Raw genomic sequence first — 22,816 nt, 5'->3', positions numbered from 1 at the left:
CAGCCGTCAACCGAAAGATAAGAAAGTCGTACAGTGGTAAGAATATAAATTAAACTCACCGGTACTGTTAGGGCTGCGCAAACCCCACTCTCATCAATCAGTTAACGCCCGAATGCTTGTCGCGGTATAACTTCGACTGTAGCCTGAGGTCCCGGGTTTCGGCACCAGCTGTTATGGAAATGATTAAGAGCTCCAATCGAGCCCAAGGTTATCTGCTGCTGTCTCTAATTTGAAAAGTGTTGATATGCATGCATATAAAAGTAAACACTCTGAGACACGCTCAGCACCGTTACCTTTTACACTTCTAATTTATTCAAGGCGGTGCTAATGTTTTATACACACAAATACGTCATTGCTATGTTAGTCTAATAGGTACATCTCATTGGTTAAGATAGAAAAGAAGATGGAGAATCTTCATAACGAGGTCTGACTGTCTTTGGTTTTATCTTTAGTTCCGCGTTCCTCTGATGTGTGGGATGTAGGGGGTACCCGCCATCTTGAGAAAATATAGGAACAGAGCTAATCTGTATACTTATATAATGAGTAAGGAGAAAAATATGTATGCACATAAGAAAATAGACATTTTCAGATTACTATTATTATTATCTACATCACATTCCTTCACAATATTAGTCCCAATACAATATTATTAGCACTTTATATTATGTTTATTTAGCACTGTATTATCTTGCTGCATTTATTGATCATTTTTGAGTTTTTTTTATTTAGCGCTGCTTCACTTAATTGTTATAATTTATCATTTGGTGTTGGTGACACTTCAAAAGTTCAGCAGCTCTATACGTATTGATTTACACTCTCTCACATATTTTAATCATTATACACTTTGAGTAGTGCACAAGCATCACACTTTTTATATATCAATCAACTGTGTTTACTCTTTTTAACTCATAATGGCAACAGAAACTACCCAAATTACCCTGATCAAAAGTTTACATACCCCAGTTCTTAATACCGTGCATTGCCCCCTTTAATATCAATGACAACTTGAAGTCTTTTGTGGTATTTGTGGATGAGGCTCTTTATCTTCTCAGATGGTAAAGCTGCCCATTCCTCTTGGCAAAAAGCCTCCAGTTCCTGTAAATTCTTGGGCTATCTTGCATGAACTGCACGTTTGGCATCTCCCCAGAGTGGCTCAATGATATTGAGGTCAGGAGACTGAGAGGGCCACTCCAGAACCTTCACTTTATTCTGCTGTAGCCAATGACAGGTCGATTTGGCCTTGTGTTTTGGATCATTGTCATGTTGGAATGTCCAAGTATGTCCCATGGGCAGCTTCCTGGCTGATGAATGCAAATGTTCCTCCAGTATTTTTTGATAACATACTGCATTCATCTTGCCAACAATTTTGACCAAATTTCCTGTGCCTTTGTAGCTCACACATCCCCAAAACATCAGTGAATCACCTCCGTACCTATCATCATAGGCCTTGTTGACTCCTCTCCAAATGCAGCGTTTATGTTTGTGGCCAAAAAGCTCAATTTTGGTCTCATCACTCCAACTGACTTTGTGCCAGAAGGTTTGAGGCTTGTCTCTGTGCTGTTTGGCGTATTATAAGCGGGATACTTTGTGGCATTTGCGTAGTAATGGCTTTCTTCTGGCGACTCAACCATGCAGCCCATCTTTCTTCAAGTGTATCCTTATTGTGCATCTTGAAACAGCCACGCCACATGTTTGCAGAGTCCTGTATTTCTGGGTTTTTCTTTGCATCCCGAACAATTTTCCTGGCAGTTGTGGCTGAACTTTTAGTTGGTCTACCTGCCCGTGGTTTGGCTTCAACAGAACCCCTCATTTTCCACTTCTTGATTAGAGTTTGAACACTGCTGATTGGCGTTCCTAATTTCTTGGATATATTTTTATATCACTTTCCTGTTTTATACAGTTGAACTACCTTTTCCCGCAGATCCTTTGACAATTCTTTTGCTTTCCCCATGACTCAGAATCCAGAAATGTCAGTGCAGCACTGGATAAAAGATACAATGGTCTGTCAGGAGTCCACAAACTCATTAACCTTTTATACACACACACACACACACACACACAAACTAATTACAAGCAAACAGATCACAGGTCAGGATGGTTACCTTTAATAGCCATTCAAACCCCTTTGTGTCAACTTGTGTGCATGTTATTAGACCAAATCACCAGGGTATGTAAACTTTTGATCAGGATCATTTGGGTAGTTTCTGTTGCCATTATGATTTAAAAAGAGCAAACACAGTTGATTGATAATAAATGGCTTCAGCCAAACGTTAACCATGAATGACAGAAAAGTTTTTGTGTTATCATTCATATTCTCTGAAAAATGGCCAAGAAATCATAAATTCTGCCAGGGTATGTAAACTTATGAGCACAACTGTACTTTGGGTGGAAAGGAAGTGTTTAATGCATCACAGTATTTTTCTAGCTCTGTTAGCTGCAGCTTGGCAATGCATTTAGTTGCCAGGTCTGTGATCTACAAACACCCCAGATCATTTTCCATTGCTGATTCTCCCTGGGAATCCTCTCCAAATGTGCAATTTCCATGTGTATTTTTAGCAGCTAAGTGCATATCTTTACAGTTCTCAATATTGAATCTACCTGCCCAGTAGCTGCCTCAATCCCCTATTTTGTCAAGGTCTTCCTGTAATGATGCTACAGCCTGTGCTGGAGTTATTTCCCTGTATAATGTGGGATCATCAGCAGACATTGAAACTAAGCTCCTAATTCCAACCTTTATAGACTCAATTCACTAAAGTGTAAAATACCACATGAACATCAGTGGTAAATTAACTTGTTATTTTTCAAAAAAGTTATCAGTTCATCAAAATACACTTGTTAAATAATTCATGCATTACATTTATTTGTTTTGCGGTATTTAACGCATTTTATTCACCTTATTTTACCATGGGCTGCAGTGGAAAGTAAAACTTATAGCAGTGGTGTTCCTATTACTGCTAATTATGGCAGTTCCAGCTCAGAGATGCTAGTTGTCAAGGAGCCAGCACCTGCCGATGCCCTAACAACCAGTGACTCATTCCTGCTCTGCATATTTAGTTGCCCGGGTGACCCTGACCCTTTGTTTATTATAGCGTTGAGGGGACCTAGAGATGTTATTCAGCACCAGGGAAGTAGCGGGATCAGGTTTATTGTAATTGATGTGGACCTGCATCGCTGGACAACATGATTGACAATGGATGTACAACGTGGGACATTTTTTAAAAAACATTTAAATAAAGGCCTTCAAAAGTTTGGGTGTTTTTTATTTACGTTCTTCTTCTTATGCCGCGTACACACGGCCGGACTTTACGGCATACTTGGTCCGGCGTACCGGATTTCGTCGGACAATTCGATCGTGTGTGTGCTCCAGCGGACTTTGTTTTATCAAAAGTTTGACGGACTTAGGTTTCAAATCTATCCGACGGACTCGAGTCCGGTCGAAAAGTCCGCTCGTCTGTATGCTAGTCCGACGGACAAAAACCGAGGCTAGGGCAGCTATTAGCTACTGGCTATGAACTTTCTTGCTTTAGTCCGGTCGTACGTCATCACGTACGAATCCGTCGGACTTTGGTTGATCATGTGTAGGCAAGTCCGTTCATTCGGAAAGTCCATCGTAAAGTCCGTCAAAAAGTCCGCCGGGCAAAGTATGCCGTAAAGTCCGGTCGTGTGTACGCGGCATTATGGACATTCTTTGTTTTGTGGATGAGTAGGGGTTACAATGTACTCTTTACCTATTCATATGGAGGGCAGTATCTAGGGGACACCTTATTGTTCAAGGGGTCTTCCAGATTATGATAAATCCCCCCAACTGCAGACCCCCACAACTACTGGGCCAAAGTTGTGGGGAATAGGCCCTTGCTCTCATCAACATAGGGACAAGGCTTGCTAGCGGGCCCCATGTTGAGGTTATGTGGCGTGGTATTGTTCAGGAGAGGTGGTGCACGCCCACCCCTTTTCCTGGCCTGCCAGCCTACATGCTTGGACAGGGGTCTGGTATAAATTTTGGAGGAGACTCCACACCATTTTTTTTATTTTGGTGCTGGGGCCAGACCTAAAATTCATGCCGCATCAAAAGGATCTATTTTGGGGCGTGGCTTGACTATGGAGGAGTGAGGATGCACATCGCCTCAGCTCCGTACCCACCGCTTCGCAATCAGCAGCAAGGAGGGCAGCCTGCTCTTCCAAATCAGCATAAAAGATGTCCCAGGGATGGCGGGCACTATCCCAACGAATCGCGGGTGGATGGGACCCGGCAGGAGCAGCTGGAGGCTTTCTTCTGCAGGACCCGCGGAACGGGACACAAGGCCTCTAAAATGGCACCGACGCCAAAATCTACAAAGGCAGCAAAGGCAGCACAGAAGGCTGCGGCCCAGCACACACGCCTCATGGAGTCCCAGATCCCCTCTCCCAGGCTGGTGAGTGACACTGTCCCCCCGATCTCCCCGGGATCATCTACCTCCCATGACAGGGGCTCTGATTTTGAAGACTTTCTAGGGGATGAGGATATAAAACGGCACATCTGGTCCCTCCCCACCCGGGATGACTTGGAGAAATTCACTACCAGGGTGGAAAAGGCCTTCAGGGAAGACATAGCTCAGCTAAAAACTGACACTAACCACCTAGGGGTCAGGATGGAAAACATAGAGCAGAGACTTGATGAGGCCCTGCCTGCCATTTCTATGCTCCAAGACAGATTTACAGCTCAGGATCAGGAGATTGAAACTTTATTGTGCCAGTTAGATGACTTTGAAAATGGCAGCAGGTGGGCAAACATCCGCATTTGCGGTCTCCCAGAAGCTAGGGCCTCTAAAGATATTGTCCCCACTCTGGAGGATATATTTAGAAAAATACTGGGACTTCCTGCAACAGCACCTGTTGAGATAGATCATGCTCACAGGGCTCTTAGGCCTCCCTCAAAGGATGCGGATAATCCTAGAGAAGTTATCTGCAAGCTGCACAAGTACACCCTAAAAGATAATATCTTGCAGAAAATGCGTGGGAAAACGTACTTTGACTTTGATGGAGCACACCTTTTCTTCTACCAGCGCATCTCTAGGTATACCTTAATGCAACGCAGGGCCCTGCGACCACTGCTGGAAGCTATCCAAAAGGCAGGTCTACCTTACTGCTGGGGGTTTCCCTTTTATTTACAGGGACCAGAGACGGTAGACAAGCTACGCTACGTACCAAAGATGACCTCCCGCATTTCCTGGACACACTGGAGCTAGAACCAGTAGACTTCCCGGACGGGAGGGGGCCACAAGAATATCCTCCTATGCAACTCCCCCAAACCTGGATACCAGCTAAACGCAAAAGTCGTAAGCAGGACCGCAGAAGTCCCCCCTCTGCCTCTCCTGCAGGTCCGGCATCCCCGAGGGACTGATGAGACAACCGCCGAAGCGCTTGCTGTTATTTTCCTCTTCATATTTTTTCTAATCTCGCCAAAGTTTTGGAGGTTTTTTCTCCCCCCTTCTTCATACGCTCTGAGAGAAGCCCAGCCCCCCTCAGGGTCTACCTACTGCGGCAATGAGGGACATGGACCTTACCAAGATACACGCCTCTGGTTGTTCCCCTAGTGGGCCATATACCTTTCCTACCCTGATGGGCACTGTCCCCCCCATATGTTGATCCCGTTGACTTTTGAAGATGGCCCGCTGTTGAGGCTTTGTTCACAGTTTACCACACCCATTTAACAGCTGCCCGGACTTCCGAAATCCCCCTCTTTGCCCATGGTAAGCTGCTCTATTCTCCTGGTTAATTACAAGCACCTACGGGGCAGTGGTGGACTGAGGCAGACTCTCAAGACCTCCCCTCCCATTTTGGTTCACGTACCCCACGTAGGCCATACCTTATTAGGTATTTTTTATTTTTTTGGTAATGGGGACAATTTTCGGGGGCATCCCCCTAGTGGGGCTGTACACGGCGCCTGCCCCCCAGTTGTTTTACAAAGTGGTACTATTACCACAGATAGATTGTGTGTTACATGCTTGTATTGCAGTTTCTAATCGTTTTTCTCCTCTTCTTCCCCCTCCTCCTCTCCCCATCCTTCCTCCCCTGTTCATCCCCTCTCTTTACATACCCTTTTACAGGAACTGCCTTCGGCTCCACCTCTTGCCAACACAGGTCAAGACCTACCTACCCCGTGGACCTCCTATGGCTTCACTTAAGGTAATTACTTACAATGTCCATGGTCTCTGCTCCCCGTGTAAACGCAGCAAGCTATGGTGGGAGTTGAAGCGGTTAGGCGCCCAAGTAGTCTTCTTGCAGGAGACACACTTCACACCCCAGTCAATGCCCAAACTGCCAACCCACCTTTATAACCAGTGGTTCTTGAGTAACAAACCAGTCGCGAAATCCAGGGGAACGGCTATTGCCATACACAAATCCTGCCCCTTCTAGGTCACGGGGTACAGAGTAGACCCTCAAGGACGTTACGTCTTCTTGAAAGGGACACTAGCAGGTCAGAAATTCACACTTGCTACAATTTACGCCCCTAACTCCAACCAACTTACATTCATAGATAACACGCTGGAGATCCTGGCGGACTTTAGGGAAGGCTCCCTGATTTTGGGAGGTGACTTTAACGTCAGCCCAGATCCAATGCTAGATACATCACACCGACATCCCTCCCACTCCCACACCTTCCTTAAACACTTTAGCAGATCCTTACAGAACCGCTGACTGATGGACAGCTGGCGCGTGCTACACCCCTCAGACAAAGATTACAGCTATTTTTCAAAGGTACATGACATACTGTATATATCCGTATAGATTTTATATGTATAGACCACCTGACCCTAGAGCTACTACAGGCCTCAACCATTGGAAACCTCACCATCTCAGACCACGCCCCAGTGACAGCCACATTAGCCCTTCAGCCAGGCACCCATAGGGCCTGGTCGTAGCGATTGAACGACTCCCTACTGGATGACACGGGGGTGGTCTCTGGGGTTACGAGTGTCCTGACCCACTATTGCAGGGAAAACAACACAGAGGGCATGAGTAAAGGGATCATATGGGGAGGACATAAGGCGGTGGTACAGGGCGAACTGATCTCTTGCTCTGGCCTCAAGAAGGCCAGACAAGTTGACTTTGACAGGGTACTCCAGGCGCTTCAAAAAGCGGAACTGGAACATAAACAGAACGGTGACCCAGGGGCTTTGAGGAGACTGATGGAAATGAGAGAACTATTCGCACGCCTACTAGACCGCCGGGCTGGTAAACAACTGCGATACATGTTGCATAGGTACTACGAATATGGCAACAAATGTGGCAGAATGCTGGCCAGAGCCCTCAGGCAGAAAAGTGCACTTATGCATGTACATAGGCTGCACCTCCCCTCTAACGAACTCTCTGTTAAGTCCTCTCAAATAGCCTCTGGGTTCCGGGACTATTACGCCACCCTCTATAATCTGAAATCTGCGCAGCCCCCGGACGCACAGGCAGTGCAACTGGCAGCTATTCGAGCTTACATGAGCGCATCTGGCATCCCCCTGTTGACTGACGAACAGTGCTCCACTCTGGAATCCCCATTGCTCCAAATGAGATAGAGGCAACAGTGAAATCTTTACCAAATGGGAAGAGCCCCGGCCCTGACGGGTTTACCAAAGCTTACTATAAGTTATTCTTACCCCTGCTATCAGAGGCAATGTGTGGCTACTTTAACGCTATAGCTGGTGGTGCCGCAATCCCCCAGGAGGCACTGTTGGCTGATAGCTCAGTGATTCCCAAGGAGGGAAAGGACCCTACTAGGCCCCAAAACTACCGACCTATATCCCTCTTAAACGTTGACATTAAGATCCTGGCAAAAATCCTTGCAACTCAAGCATCTAATCCCTACCCTTGTACACCCTGACCAGACGGGATTTGTCACAGGCCGAGAGGCTAGAGACAACTCCATCAGAGCCATACAACTCATCCACTGGGCATGCACCTTCCCTGACTCCCCCTCCTATCTGATTCTGTCCACTAACGCAGAGAAAGCATTCGGGTTGACTGGACCTATCTACGTGCTGTGTTAGAGACAATAGGACTGAGAGCGCATATGTTGACATGGATCATGGCCCTGTACTCAGACCCGAGCACCCAGGTCAAGGTCAACGGACTCCTTTCCCCCAGGTTCTTGATCAGGAACGGCACGAGACAGGGGTGCCCCCTTTCACCCATTATTTTTGCCCTGGTGCTCAAACCTTTTTTGCTCACTGTGCGAGCAAACGCAGACATTAAAGGCCTGATGGTAGGCCCTAGAGAGCACAAGCTCTCGGCTTGTGCCAATGACGTGCTTTTCCACCTTACAGACCCCCTGATCTCCCTGCCTAACCTGATGCAAGAACTTCAACATTTTGGAACACTCTCTAATTTCAAAATTAATCTGAGGTACTCCCCATACAACTAACACCCTCTCTGACCAGCTGTTTACAAACAGCCTTCCCATTTACCTAGACTAAGTCATCCCTAAAATACCTGGGCGTACGGCTGACAAATAGTAGCATATAGGGTGTCAGGCCTAACTACCGCCCTTTACTGGCAATGGTGAAAAAGGACTTGTCACAGTGGACTAAGAACGCTTTCACCTGGTTGGGATGACTTAACATTGTAAATGAATATACTCCCACGCATATTGTTCTATATGCAAATGATACCCGTGTCTATACCAAGAGGTTTTTTCGCCCAATTGTCTAGTATAATCTCGAGCTTTATCTGGAATAACCGGAAACCGAGAATTGCACTAAGATTACTAAGTAGCCCAAGAGGAGCAGGAGGATTGCCGGATATCCGGTTGTATTATCAGGCTATCGTCCTCCAGAAGATACTTGACTGGCGGTTCCACACAAAAACCAGACTCTGGGTCTCCCTGGAGAAATACCTGGCAGGCAGAAACCTGTCCTATGCACCATGGCTGGCTGACAGCAACGCCAGCTGTGGTAAACTCCTGCAGGATGGTAAACTGATATCCTTAGAGACCCTACGGGATAGACACGGGAGCTTCTCTATGGACTTCTGGCGCTATAGACTATTACACCGCTTTTTTGAAACTCACAGACGTTCCATACGCACTCTCTCTACTCTTACACCCTTTGAACGCCTCTTCATAGCTGAGGATCCACTCCCTCATATGGTCTCTGAACTCTATCATATGATTGGATCTGCAACCTCTGGGATGAAGCCTACATACATAAGATCCTGGGAACAAACCTAAGGCTAGTCTTCACCCCCACCCAACTATCCCACCTCTATCAACTCACCAGATCCAGCTCAATTGACTCCAAGACTGAAGAAACAAACTATAAGATACTTTCGCATTGGTACCGGGTACCAACAGACCTAGCAAGGATTTACCCATCCACATCGGATCACCCGGTGGTCAGACCCTATTGGGAAGACATCAAATCCCAGATTAAAGACATTATGGACCTGGATATCCCCCTTTCACCAATACACTACCTACTACACATTCCCCCTATGCCAATTACCCAATATAAAAAAGTATTCTACCTCACTTATTGAACGCAGCTAAGCGGTTACTTCCCATATTCTGGAAACGCTCGCAAATCCTGAATAGGACGGAGTGGAAGCGTAAGGTGAATGAGATAAGGGACGCAGAAGACTGCATTGCCACTTGTAGGGGAACCAGAGACCACTTTTCCAGCACCTGGTCAGCCTGGACAACATAAGTTTCAGACCCAGGTCAGGTACCCTCCAGCTTAGACGTGGCCCTGTTAGAACTGGCAGATCCATCCCTTAAAAGAGGCCCCCAGACCTCACAAGCGAGAGCAGACACCGTGGACACAGTGGCCTAATCTATTTTAACAGCCCAAAGGGGAAGGGAAATGTTTTTTCCCATAGTACTTCACTATGGCAACACAGAAGAAGCATGAGAGGTGGAGCTGAACGCGAGACTCCAGGTATGTCCTAACTAACCCTTCTTTTTTCCCCTACTTTCTATTCTCTCTCTAACTTCTCTTTTAATTCACCCTGGCCCCTTGACCAAAGGCGATTCTGATGTTAGATCAACAGGTGGTGCGTGAAGTGTGTACTTGCCAGCCAGTTAGACCAAATGGAGATGTTATTGACGTAGACTAGACTTATTTGGGGTCGATAATAATACTGCTGGCAAGGGGAAACTGCCCTGCCTTGGGGTGATCTCCACATGGGTGGTGTGCGCAGATAGGTTAGCTGGAGGCTACTTGATGCCCCCCTATCCTTGTGCACCGCCTGGTCAAATCATCCCTAAGTCACCAGGACACACTCTAATTTAAGGGCAGACTGGGACCTGGCTGGTACCCCCTCGTACTACGGGGAGGATTTACCCCCCACTCTCCATGAGAGAAAAGAGACTCCACTACTTACTCACCACCTGAGTACTGAGTCCTCCACATTATTGGTTGAACGTTCAATCCTACTCTTTTTTTTTTCTTTTTTCACTTCTCCTTCCTTATTATTATTATTATTTATTCCTTATGTTTATTAACCTCTGATAAAAAGTACTAGTGCGACATTTGCTGTTTATATATTGGCACCTTTATTGAGATGTACTGTATTGTCTTTTACAAATAAAGATTATACAAAAAAAAAAAAAGGATCTATTTTAACTCTCTGGGCTCCTTTGTTTACATTCAGTTGTCAGCCGGGAATCCCCAGCTGACAGCTGAAGGAGCAGCAAAGGAATGAGTCGCAGGATGTTAAGATGCTGGTGGGTGCCAACTTCTTAACCGCTTCAGCCCCAGAAGATTTTATCCCCTTCCAGACCTGTGCACTTTTTGCGATTCGGCACTGCTTCGCTTTAACTGACAATTGCGCGGTCGTGCGATGTTGTACCCAAACAAAATTGACGTCCTTTTTTTCCCACAAATAGAGCTTTCTTTTGGTGGTATTTGATCGCCTCTGCGGGTTTTATTTTTTGCGCTATAAATAAAAAAAAAGAGACAGTTTTGAAAAAAATGCAATATTTAAATATCCCCCAAAAATATATAAAAAAAAATTTTTTTTCCTCAGTTTAGGCCGATATGTATTCTTCTACATACTTTTGGTTACAAAAAAAATGCATTGATTACTGTTTAAATGACACTGGCAGTGAAGGGGTTAAGTGTGTCCTAGGGAGTGATACTAACTGTGAGGGGGCTGGGCTTCAACACACAGGACAGTGATCACTGCTCTTGATGACAAAGCAGTGATCTCTGTCCTGTCACTAGACAGAACGGGGAAATGCTTTGTTCACAAAAGCATCTCCCCATTCTTCCTCTCTGTGACACGATCACGGGCACCCGGCGGACATCGAGTCTGTGGGACCCGCAGTCATGGTCACTGCGGCGGGCACATGCCCGCGCCACTGCTTCTTAAAGGGGACGTACCTATACACCCTTATGCCTACCAGTGCCATTCTGCCGACGTAAATCGGCGTGCGCTGGTCGGCAAGCAGTTAACAACCAACTATTAATTTTATACATTCGTTAAGTAGTATAGCCATTTTTGCTAATTAGTAACACATTTGCTCCAAAAAAAAGCATGACAGGGCCTCTTTTTTTTTTTAACAACAAGGTTGGTCTTTATTTAAAAATTCAAGGTACATAATACAGAAGAAAAAAACAATACAATGGCTACATATATATCTGTGCATGTATTTTTCACAGAGCTGTTACGATACCTACAGTAGTATTAATGCAAACATAGCAGCAGCACTAGAAGGATGGGAGGATAGAAAGGAGGGGGGGGGGAGGAGAGAAGAAGGGGAAGGAAAAGTGGCCACGGGGGGGGGGGGGGGGGGTGGGGGGGTAGGGCAACAGCCCAACGCGGGAGACCAACATACAGATAACAGGAATGTGCCAGGTTATATTTAATGAACACCGACTCCGGGTTCAGTCCAAGGCTGCCAAACCCTTCTGAACTTCTGAGGACAACCCCTACTTATATATGTCAATTTATACATAGGAAGAACAGCATTAACAGACTTTTCCCATGTCCCCACCGTTGGTGGTCTGCTAGATATCCACTTCAATATAATCTCTTTTTTAGCATAGAAGAGCAGCAGCGAAACCAGTAACTTGGTATACCTGGGTCTCTGGTCATCGTCATGTATGCCCAGCAAGGCTAGTTCAGGTGTCAAGGGTATGTCAAGTTGTACACGAGCATTAATTCCCTCCATGACAGCAGACCAATATGGTACTAGTTTAGGGCAGGTCCAAAACATGTGTATATATGAGCTATCAGGAGATTGGCAACGTGGGCATTCTGGTGGTCTCCCCGGATAGATTCTGTGCAGCCTCTGAGGTGTGAGGTATACCCTGTGGAAGAATTTTGACTGTACTAATTTATCCCTAGAAGATATCAGTAGTCTAAAGCTGTCCTCAAAACTGTCTTCCCATGTTTGTCTGTCAAGTGTCGGGATGTCAGCCTCCCATCTAGCCCAAAGAATGTCCATCTTTGGGGAGTCTTTCCTAATCAGAGTTAGGTATACTGTAGATAGAGGCTTGGATAGCGACTCTTGGGCTAGCAAATCCTCCACTACATCCAATTCAAGTACAGGTGATGTCGGGAACTGCACCCGGAATGCATGCCGTAACTGATAGTAGCGGAATATCATCCAACCAGGGAGGCCATGCCTACTAGCCAGTTCCCTAAAGGAACACAGCGACCCTGCTATCATAACATCCTTCAATAGTGTAATATTGTACCTAGCCCAGAGTTGCGGGTCAGGAATTGACCTAAGGTGTGGGAATGAGGGGTTACCCCACAGTGGGCAAAAAGGAGACCATCTGCCTGGAAGGGCAAACCGTCTCCTAGCCACACTCCACACCCCCAGAGCCATCCTGGTAGGGGTCGGCAACAAGGGGTATGGCGAAGAACCTCGGTATATGAGGTTACCTAATTCCCTGAGGGACCCCACCACAGTTGCCTCAAGGCAGACAGCTGCATTTGCTCTAGATTGTTCCAACCACCACCTAACCGTTACTAAAATGGCCGCCCTATAGTAAATTAACAGACTGGGCAAAGCCAGTCCACCACACTCAACCGGCAGCTGCAAGGTCGATCTAGCCAGGCGAGGGGGGGGAGCCCTGCCACAGGAAGGAGCCAATGCAGCTATCTATTTCCCTAAAGAAGGATCGGGTCAACAAAACAGGACAATTATGAAAGAGATAAATGAATTTAGGGAGATAGATCATTTTTATAATGTTTATTCTTCCTAATAAGTTAAGGGGTAAATTAGCCCATCTGGAGCAGTGGTCCTTAAGGCGCGAAACCACAGGCTGGAGATTAAGTCTCCGGAAGGACTGGAGATCTCGAGTGATTCTAATGCCCAGATATACAAATTCTTCTACCCAACGCAATGCAGATGGAACCGCCGACTGTGGAGTCTGCGCATCAAGAGGGAACAAGACGGACTTTCCCCAATTGATCCGAATGCCCGAGAACCTACCAAATTCATCAAAGGCAGTCAATGCAGCCTATAGGGAAGGGCCAGCATCTTGCAGATATAACAGCGTATCGTCCGCATATAGTGAAATTTTCTCCTCCAGAGGACCCACCCTAAGTCCTTTAATATCCATGGATTCCCTAACTAGAACAGCCAAGGGCTCCAGGGCTAATGCAAATAGGCTGGGCGATAACGGGCAGCCCTGTCAGGTTCCCCTCTGGAGGAGAAAAAAGTCTGAAAGAGTGTTGTTAACCCGAATCCTTGCTTTAGGAGAGCTATACAGCAACCCCAACCAATGTAGAAACTTAGGCCCAACAAAAAATCTATGTAACACCTCCCACAAGTATTCCCACTCAACAGAGTCAAAAGCCTTCTCCGCATCCAGAGAGGCTATGACTCTGGAGCCCGCATTCCGATGGGAGATGGCTAAATTTAGAAACAGGCGCCGGATATTAATATCCGTGCCCTTACCCGGCATGAACCCAGTCTGGTCTATGTGTACTAGGTCCTCCATCACTCCGCTAAGCCTACGGGCTAAAATTTTAGCCAGCAATTTTGCATCGGCATTAATCAGGGAAATGGGCCTGTAAGAGGCACACTCTTCAGGGTCCTTACCGGGCTTGGGCACCAATACCACTATTGCCTCGGACCAAGACTCCGGAAAAGAGTCCAAGTCAGAGGACTGGCGCAACAGTGAAGTAAGTCTTGGGGCTAGGAATTCCTGATAAACTGAATAAAATTCAATGGGAATTCCATCAGGTCCCGGAGATTTGCCCGACTGCATAGTTCCTAGTGCCTCCTGAACCTCCTCAAGGGAGATCTCTCTCTCCAAGTCTTCCCTCTTCTCTCACGTCAAAACAGGAAGTGGAATCTGGTCCAGATATTGCATAAGCTCAGGGGGCTGAAAGTCAGCTCTAGAGGAGTATAGAGTCTGGTAAAAATCTAGGAATCTAGTACTGATATCGTCCGGGACTGTCAGCAAACGTCCATCTAAATTCTTCACCCTGCCAATATGAGTCACCGCATATTGGCCCTTTGCCAGCCAGGCCAGCAATCTCCCGTTCTTGTCCCTATATTCAAAAACCCTCTGGGCACTATCGAGCATAGCCTTCTTGGTAAGTTCAATTCTAAACAGAGATAATTCCCTCAAGGTGTCCTGCCATGGCACATAAGACCCTTGACTGGGAGAACGCACATACTCAGCCTCTTTCACTCTAGCCTGTTCCTCCAACTGCCTCAGGGACTGCACAGATTGTCTTTTTTTTGCAGCTATGCGAGTTATGTATATGCCCCTAATCCAGGACTTAAGGGTATCCCATACCACTAAAGGTCCAGCAGAACCCTCATTTGCCATCCAAAAGTTACACAGTGCCTCTGGCATCTCCTCTTGAATATCTGGATCCATAATCCAGAACTTGGACAGCCTCCATACACGTACACCCACCACCTCTGAGAGCCTTAATGAGACAGACACCGGAGCATGATCCGATATTCCGCGCGACAGAATCTCAGATGAGACCACTCTACGCAGCAATCCCGACGAGGCAAAGGCCAAGTCGATACGGGACAAGGTCCGGTATGTGGTAGAAAGGCAAGTAAACTCTCTATCAGAGGGGCGGAAGTGACGCCAAACGTCAGTCATATGGAAGGTTGAGGCCCAGTGAGACAGACCCAACGGTTGTGAAACTGAAGCATGCAGTCTGTCCAAGTCTAGGGATGGGGCCATATTAAAGTCTCCCACAAATAAAACGTTCTCTACATTATAGAGTATAACCTGCTGCATCAGCACATGAAGTACATCTATATCAGCTGGGGGTGGAAGGTAGATGCCCGCCACCACAATAGGTACCTCTGAAATCTGTGTATGTAAGAGCACATACCTTCCACCCGGGTCGATCTTAACATCCAGAAGCTGAAAAGGCAGGGATTTGTGTACTAAAACACTGACACCCCTGGCATAGCTGGAATAGGTAGCATGGTAGTGAGCTCCCACCCAGGCCCGTTTTAAGCTCATGACCCGGGAACCCATTAGATGCGTCTCTAAAAGAATACACACCTGTGGACGTATCTTCTTCAAATAATTATGCACTAGTGAGTGCTTTATAGCAGAATTTAGACCCCGCACATTCCATGTCACCACTAAGCAATCAGCCATGAGGGGAAAAAAACAAATGTCCGCAGCAGGTTTGTGACCGGTGGCGTCCCGCGCCGCACAAGCTATTGGCGACAGGCCGAGACCTCCACCCGGTCCCAAACCCGCAAACATGCACCCATATGAGCTGCACCATAAAGAAAAGTGAGGTAAGTAACCGACATTTTTTGCAAAAGACCAACAATACTTGAATAACACTTGTATAAACAAAACACCCAACACTGGTTAGCAGACGCCAACTCCCCCCACCCCCCTCCCCGCGCACCTCGGAACTGTGAGGAGCGCCTGAATCCCAAAAATCCCCCATAGTCAACTGACTATGACAATCTAGTTAGGGTCGCACGACCGAAGGTAATACCTGTACATTACCAATGACTATACAATCAGGTTTAGGTATAGATGGAAAAAATTCCCTGAGCATGGAGTAACACAACTGAAAAATTATAGCATCAAAAAGAAAAAAGAAAAAAAAACTGACATTCACCTGCCTACACAGGGGCACATACTTATGGCGCTGTTGCAACTTAGAGCCAGTCATGAATAGAGAGAAAGAAATTACCCATTTGTTCAGTAAGGAAGAACTGTTCAGGAAGCTGACGTTCACCTGCACAGGCAGGGGCACAGACTTATGGCTCAGTTATCACTAAGAGCCAGTCAGTAATAGGAAAAATTACCCTTTTGTGCAATTAGGAGGATCTGATCAGTCTGACGCAGTGAACACAGTCTCCGCACAATAGAGCCCGGTATATACACAGGGGAAATCATACCTCTTCTCCTCTTGGGGTGTATAGAAATAATTCCAGCATAAAACGAGGTAGATTATGTTCATCCTACATACTGCCTTTGAAAAACTTTACACATTAACCAAACTTAAACTTTTAAAAAGGGCATGAAAAAAAGATCAGTAGTCGCTGGGTAACACCGATCTCAGTACAATAAGAAGCACTGCCAACTGCAGCAACCGAACGCCAACATAAGCGGTGAGTCTTCCCGGTATCCTACGGGGGCAGGGTCTCCAGCCAGGCAGCTGCATCCTTAGGGTTGGTGAAGAAACGAATCGTCTCCCCATCCACCACACGGAGTTTTGCAGGAAACAATATACTGTACTTGACTCCTCTCTTCCTCAGACCGACCTTGACTGCATCAAAAGAGCGGCGCTGCCGCTGAGTCTCCATAGTGTAGTCCGGAAATAAGAGAAGCTTGACATTATGGTAGGGGAGTTCTCCTGCAGCACGAGAGGCCCTTAAGAGCTTATCCCTATCCCTAAAATTCAGTAGCCGTAGGATGAAGGTGCGGGGGGGGGGTCCCTCCGGACCGGGTCTTGGAGGAACACGGTGCGCTCTCTCCACTGCAAAGTACGGGGAGAGCTGTGCAGAGGGCAGGAGCGAGCGTAGAAGGTCCTCAATAAATAGAGCCGGTGATTTCCCCTCCGCTCCTTCAGGCAAACCCACAGTCCGCAGGTTGTTCCTTCTACTGCGGTTCTCCGCATCCTCAGCTCTATATTCAAGGGCTCTGACCTTTGTTTGTAGCGTGCGGATAGAGGCAGCATGGTCTGTCACCATATCTTCCACCGTCCCCACACGCTGCTCGGCCTCCGACACTCTGGATCTAATTTTGTCAATGTCCTGTCTCAGTAAGCCGACATCCAGTTGCACTTCTTCTATTTTGGAGGCCAAGGCAGATTGGCAAGTGGTAACTGCTGCCTGGCAAGAAGTAATGGCAGCCATAAGCTCAGGTAACCCCGTTGTAGCTGCAAGGAGGTCCGCCTCGTGGTCTGTTTGCGACGCCATGTTGGAATGGCGCGCAGGAGGGACCGCTGAGCAGGAGAGCGGGCTACTGTCTTGAGGAATGTTCGGGGGAAATTTTAATCTATTACCCCGCTTTTGGATGCCGGGTTTTCTGGAAGGCATCCAGACCCAAGGTGGACTCACCAGGGAGCACTATGTCAGTATACGGATGAAGAAATCAGTTATACTCCAGGAGCTCAGAGACAACACGTCCGCTCAGCCTGCCATGCTGGCCACGCCCCCGACAGGGCCTCTTAAATATGAGATCTGGGGTCGAGACCTCAGATATCATATTTACACTAAAATGCAATAAAAAAAAAATAAATTGTCATTTAAAAAAAAAAAAAAAAAAGGCCCTTTAGGAGCTATGGGCGGAAGTGACCTTTTGACGTCGCTTCCGCCCTGCAATGGTATGGAGAAAGGTGGGGGCCATCTTCCCCTCACTCGTCTCCATACCCAGCAAGGGAAAACATCCGATCGCCTTCGCCCCTGTAACACTCCGCATGATCGGGGATGGGACACGTGGTGAGAACGAGCACCACACATGTGACCGGCTGTGATTGGACACAGCCGGTCACATGGTAAAGAGCCATTTCTATTGGCTCTTTACCCTCATCGGGTATGGGCGGTGTCCAGTGGGACATTCCTCATCCCCAATTGCAGCGCTGCGCACCCCCGGGAGTGTGCAGGAGCGTCGAGAACAGGCTGACGTCATATGACGTCCACCCGGAGGGAAGAGATGTCCCTGCCGTCGTCATTTGTCTATACGCCGGTAGGGAAGTGGTTAATGGAATAGAATGATTAAAGCTGGGGGCACTACTATTCTGAGTGAATGTCATATGACATCCTCCTAGTCGTGCACCCTAGGGACTGTGTAGCGGTGCGATCTGTGACCCACTGTGTCTGGAACACAGATCATTGTTCTGGGCCACTATGTGCGGCCCTGGTACCACATGATCTCTGTGACCAATCACAGCAATCACATGTCAGTTGTAAATAATGGCTTTCTTTCTTAGCCATTGTGCACTACTGTGATTGGTCACAGTGATTATATGGTACAGGGCCAATCACAGTGGACCTATACCATGTCATAACTGTGGCCAATAGCACACAGTGGCACATGAATGGACCCATTCACATTCAAGTAAAAATGATTTGACCTACATTTAAGAAGGAAGATTATTTATTTGCAAAATTGTATTACGGAAAACTTTTCAACAATTTTGGTAATTTTTTTATATAGTAAAAAACAGTGGAATTTAAATACCACCAAAAGAAAGCCCTGTCTCTGTGATTAAGGGTTCAGCTTTATTACTTTCAGGTTCCTATGTTTAACCACTTGACATCCGGAAGGTTTACCCCCCTTCATGACCAGGCCATTTTTTGCGATACGGCACAGCCTTATTTTAACTGGCAATTGCGCAGTCTTGCGGCACTCTACCCAAATAAAATTGGTGTCCTTTTTTTTCCCACAAATAGAGCTTTCTTTTGTGGTATTTGATCACCTCTGTGCTTTTTATTTTGTGCGCTATAAACAAAAAAAAAAAAAAATTATATATATGCTATTAAACATTTCCAATTAAAAAAAATGTAAAAAACTATTTTTCTTTTCAATTTAGGCCAATGTGTATTTTTGATGAATAAAAAATCCCAATAAGCATATATTGATTGGTTTGCACAAAAGTTATAGTGTCTACAAAGTATGGGATATTTTTATTCTTTGTTTTACTAGTAATGGCGGCGATCAGCGACTTATAGCGGGACTGTAAAATCGGACACCTGACACTTTTTGGGGACCAGTGACACTAATGCAGTTATCAGTGATAAAAAATTGCAGTCACTGTACTAATGACACTGGCTGGGAAGGCGTTAAACATCTAGGGTAGGGATATGCAATTAGCTGACCTTCAGCTGTTGCAGAACTAAAAGTCCCATGAAGCATAGCAAGACACTGACAGCCACAAGCATGACACCCAGAGGCAGAGGCATGATGGGACTGCTATTGAAGTGATTAAAACACTCCCACTTGCTTTGTGTTGAAAATATTTGGTCCCATTGGGTGTCGTGCAGTATGGATTGCAGCTTATTGAAGTTAGCTTTTTTGAAATGTAGAGTTCTTGTCATACCAACATGCTTCTCTTTCCTGTAACATATGACAAATGTTATTACATCATGATCACTATTACCCAAGTAGTCATTAACTTGCGCATCTGTAATGAGCTCCATGAAATTAATAGATCCAACAGAGCATTTTTCCTTGTTGGGGCTTCTATCATCTGTTCTATGAAATTGTCCAACAGCATGTTTACAAAACGGTAAGCCTTTGCAGACTGTGCACTTCCATTTGCCCAATCAGTATCCGGATTATTGAAATTGCCCATGATAAGAACATTACCCTGCTTCCCAACCATTTCAGTCTATGAAAAAAGCTGAGACTCTTCCTTCATCCTCTATGGTAGGGGGACAATAACTCTCACAGGTAGTTTATTTGTTGTACTTTTATGGACCTCCAGCCATAATGACGCTGTACAATCACAGTTCTCTTTAGTGATATCATCTCTCAAACTCACTTTCAGATTGCTCTTCACATACATACCTCTTCTGTCAGTCCTGTCCCTCCGAAAAAGAATGTACCCATCAACATTTGCTGCCCAGTTGTGTGACCTGTCCAACCAGGTTTCCAATATTACCACAATGTTAAAGTGCTCCTCAAATAACAGAAGTTCTCGTTCATCCATTTTGTTGCTAGGCTTTGCTTTTTAACCGTTTGCCGACTAGCCACCGTCGTTATACAGCGGCAGGTCAGCTCTCCTGTGCAAATCGGTATAGCTGTACGGCAGCTTGCGCAGGTGCCACATCAAACGGGCGCGTACCACCAGCGGCACACGCTCACACTCGCTATGGGGTTGTGCCCACTGGTCGGGCGGACTCGATTGTCTGGGAACTGCCTTTGTAAGCAAATGACATTTACACAGTAATCATTGGCTATTTATAGCATTGATTGTTGTATAAATGTCAACGGTTCCAAAAAAGTGTCAAAAGTGTCCGATGTGTCTGCCGCAATGTCACAGTCCCAGTAAAAATCGCAGATCGCTGCCAGTACTAGTAAAAAAAAATAAAAAATGCCATAAATCTATCCCCTATTTTGAATATGCTATAACTTTTGCGCAAACCAATTAATATACGCCTATTGCGATTTTTTTTTTACCAAAAATATGTGAAAGAATATATATCGGCCTAAACTGATGAATAAATTAGGTTTTTTTTTTGGATATGTATTATAGCAAAAAGTTAAAATCTTTTTTTTTTTTTTTTAAATTGTCACCCTTTGTTTATAGCGCAAAAAATAAAAACCGCAGAGGTGATCAAATACCAGCAAAAGAAAGCTCTATTTGTGGGAAAAAAAGGATGTCAATTTTGTTTGAGTACAGGGTCGCACGACCACACAATTGTTAGTTAAAGCGACGCAGTGCCATATTGTAAAAAATGGCCTGGTCCTTAAGGGGGCAAATCCTTCTTTTAGGTTAAAATAGTGTCAAGCTCAGTAAGGTGGAAGGTAGGGGGGTTCTATCCCAGTCAGTCCATCGGAATAGCGCCGTCCTCAGGGATGTATCATCCGATTGCAGGCTCCATAGATGTCCTGTGGCCACCAGGAAGTAAAACCAGCGTGGAACGCGGGCGGAAATTACATCACCAGATGAATGGGAACAGACAAGGAACAATACAGGCTACACGCTCAGATCTCCTGCTTCTTCTACAGGCCTCTAGAAGAAGCAGGAGCTCCAAGCGTGTAGCCTGTCTCCTCCCTTCTTGTTTCTCACACAGAGCTGGCTAACGCCAAGGATAGCTACCGCTATTCAACTATTTTTATCAGCTTCTTTCTCCATGAACATCAATTTTGGACTGTTTATGTATATACTGCATGAAATAATGGTTTATGATCATGGGACTTCCTGTATGTTCACTCAGCTACTGATTTTGCGCCAGCATATTGTCTTTTTAGTATTTCTGAAAATACTTCCTTGGAGTTTTTTCCTTAACTTAGTACCCAAGTCTCTAATTTTTTTTTCTTTTTAAGGAAACTCCATCTTCCTCAAATTTTTTCATTTGTACCACTGTTTATCATGACAACTGCGTCTTCCCCAGTCCCATCCAACAATCTGTCAACGCCATCCACAATGCTTCAGACCCAAGAGCCCTGTAAACAGCAAACTGGTGGTTCTGGTCTTTATGAAACATTACTTTGTCCACCCTTTTAGTAATCGAGTCACATACCAACAGTATTTGCCTCTCTTTGCCTGAACACCTATTTCCCCATCACTGAGTAGCACCCTCACTGTTGCTAGAGTAGGAAAATTTAGTTTGGCTCCCCTGTAGGCAGAAGAGCAAGAGGTAATTTGTTTAGGAGGCTGTGCAGTGCTTCAAAGGTCATGACTCTGTTACCTCCCCTATCTTCTAGAACTCTCTGGATAGTTCTAGAACTTGCTGGGTGGAGTGGGTGGAGAGACAGAGGCTGCAGCCTAATTATTTATGTAGTTTCCAACAATCTCAGGGGAGGCTCAGTGCTACTGTTTGGAGTAGAATAGCCAGAGACATTAGCAGGTCCTCATGTGCTGTTTGGAAAGTATAGTTCTTCAAGTAATGGGTATACCATGTACCCCAATCCCTATCCAATTTCATACATTTTCAAAAACATAACCTAAACCATTACCCCTAGACTGTTTTCTGGAGCCATTCGGAGAGTGTGGAAATTTCCTGTTGCCTGACTGTGTCCTGTTTAGGGGAAATAGGCCTGAATTCCAGCGGCTCCTTTGGGGGTAGTGCTACAAACGTAATAAATGGCCTTCTGCTCAAAGAGAGGGGATGGCTAGCTCTTGCCTTCTCCAGGCTTGGCATAATAGAGTGTTTTTTCAAACTTCTAGGGCATGTTTGTAAGTATGTGCAGACACTACTTAGGATGACAGGTGTACTTGAAAAGGAGACCGCAAAAGTGTTTCACTCTGCTTCTGTTTTTCCCCAGCATGCCCTATCGGGTGATGTATGTGAATAAGATATCTCAGGCAGTTGCAGATAGAATTCATTATGAGTTTATTACTCTTGCCCAGTAGCTAAATTAATTCAAACCCTGTTTCTGCATGAGCACACTTTTGCTAGAGTAATGTGATTTGTACTGTTACACAATGCTGGCTTCAGCAAGTATCCTCTGTGAGGTGTGTGTGGTTTATGCAGTGGATTACAAAAAACTCAGATTAAGGTATTTTGAGTGAATATTTCATTATGTATGCAGTATGTATTAGCTCATTTGTCCAGATTTTCTCTTTAAAAAGGACACTCTTCTTTCATTGCTTTTTTTGCATAATGCAATGCATATTTACAAATGCAAGAATCTGACAGGTTAATATAGGAAACACTCTTCTTTCCTAAAAATACTCTTATGCCCTGTACACACGGCTGGATTTTCCAATGGAA

The sequence above is a fragment of the Aquarana catesbeiana genome, linkage group LG05, assembly GCF_042186555.1.
Source record: "Aquarana catesbeiana isolate 2022-GZ linkage group LG05, ASM4218655v1, whole genome shotgun sequence".
NCBI classification, from domain to species: Eukaryota; Metazoa; Chordata; class Amphibia; order Anura; family Ranidae; genus Aquarana; species Aquarana catesbeiana.
The sequence above is the reverse complement of the archived record's forward strand: the minus strand, read 5'-3'. Positions refer to the sequence as shown.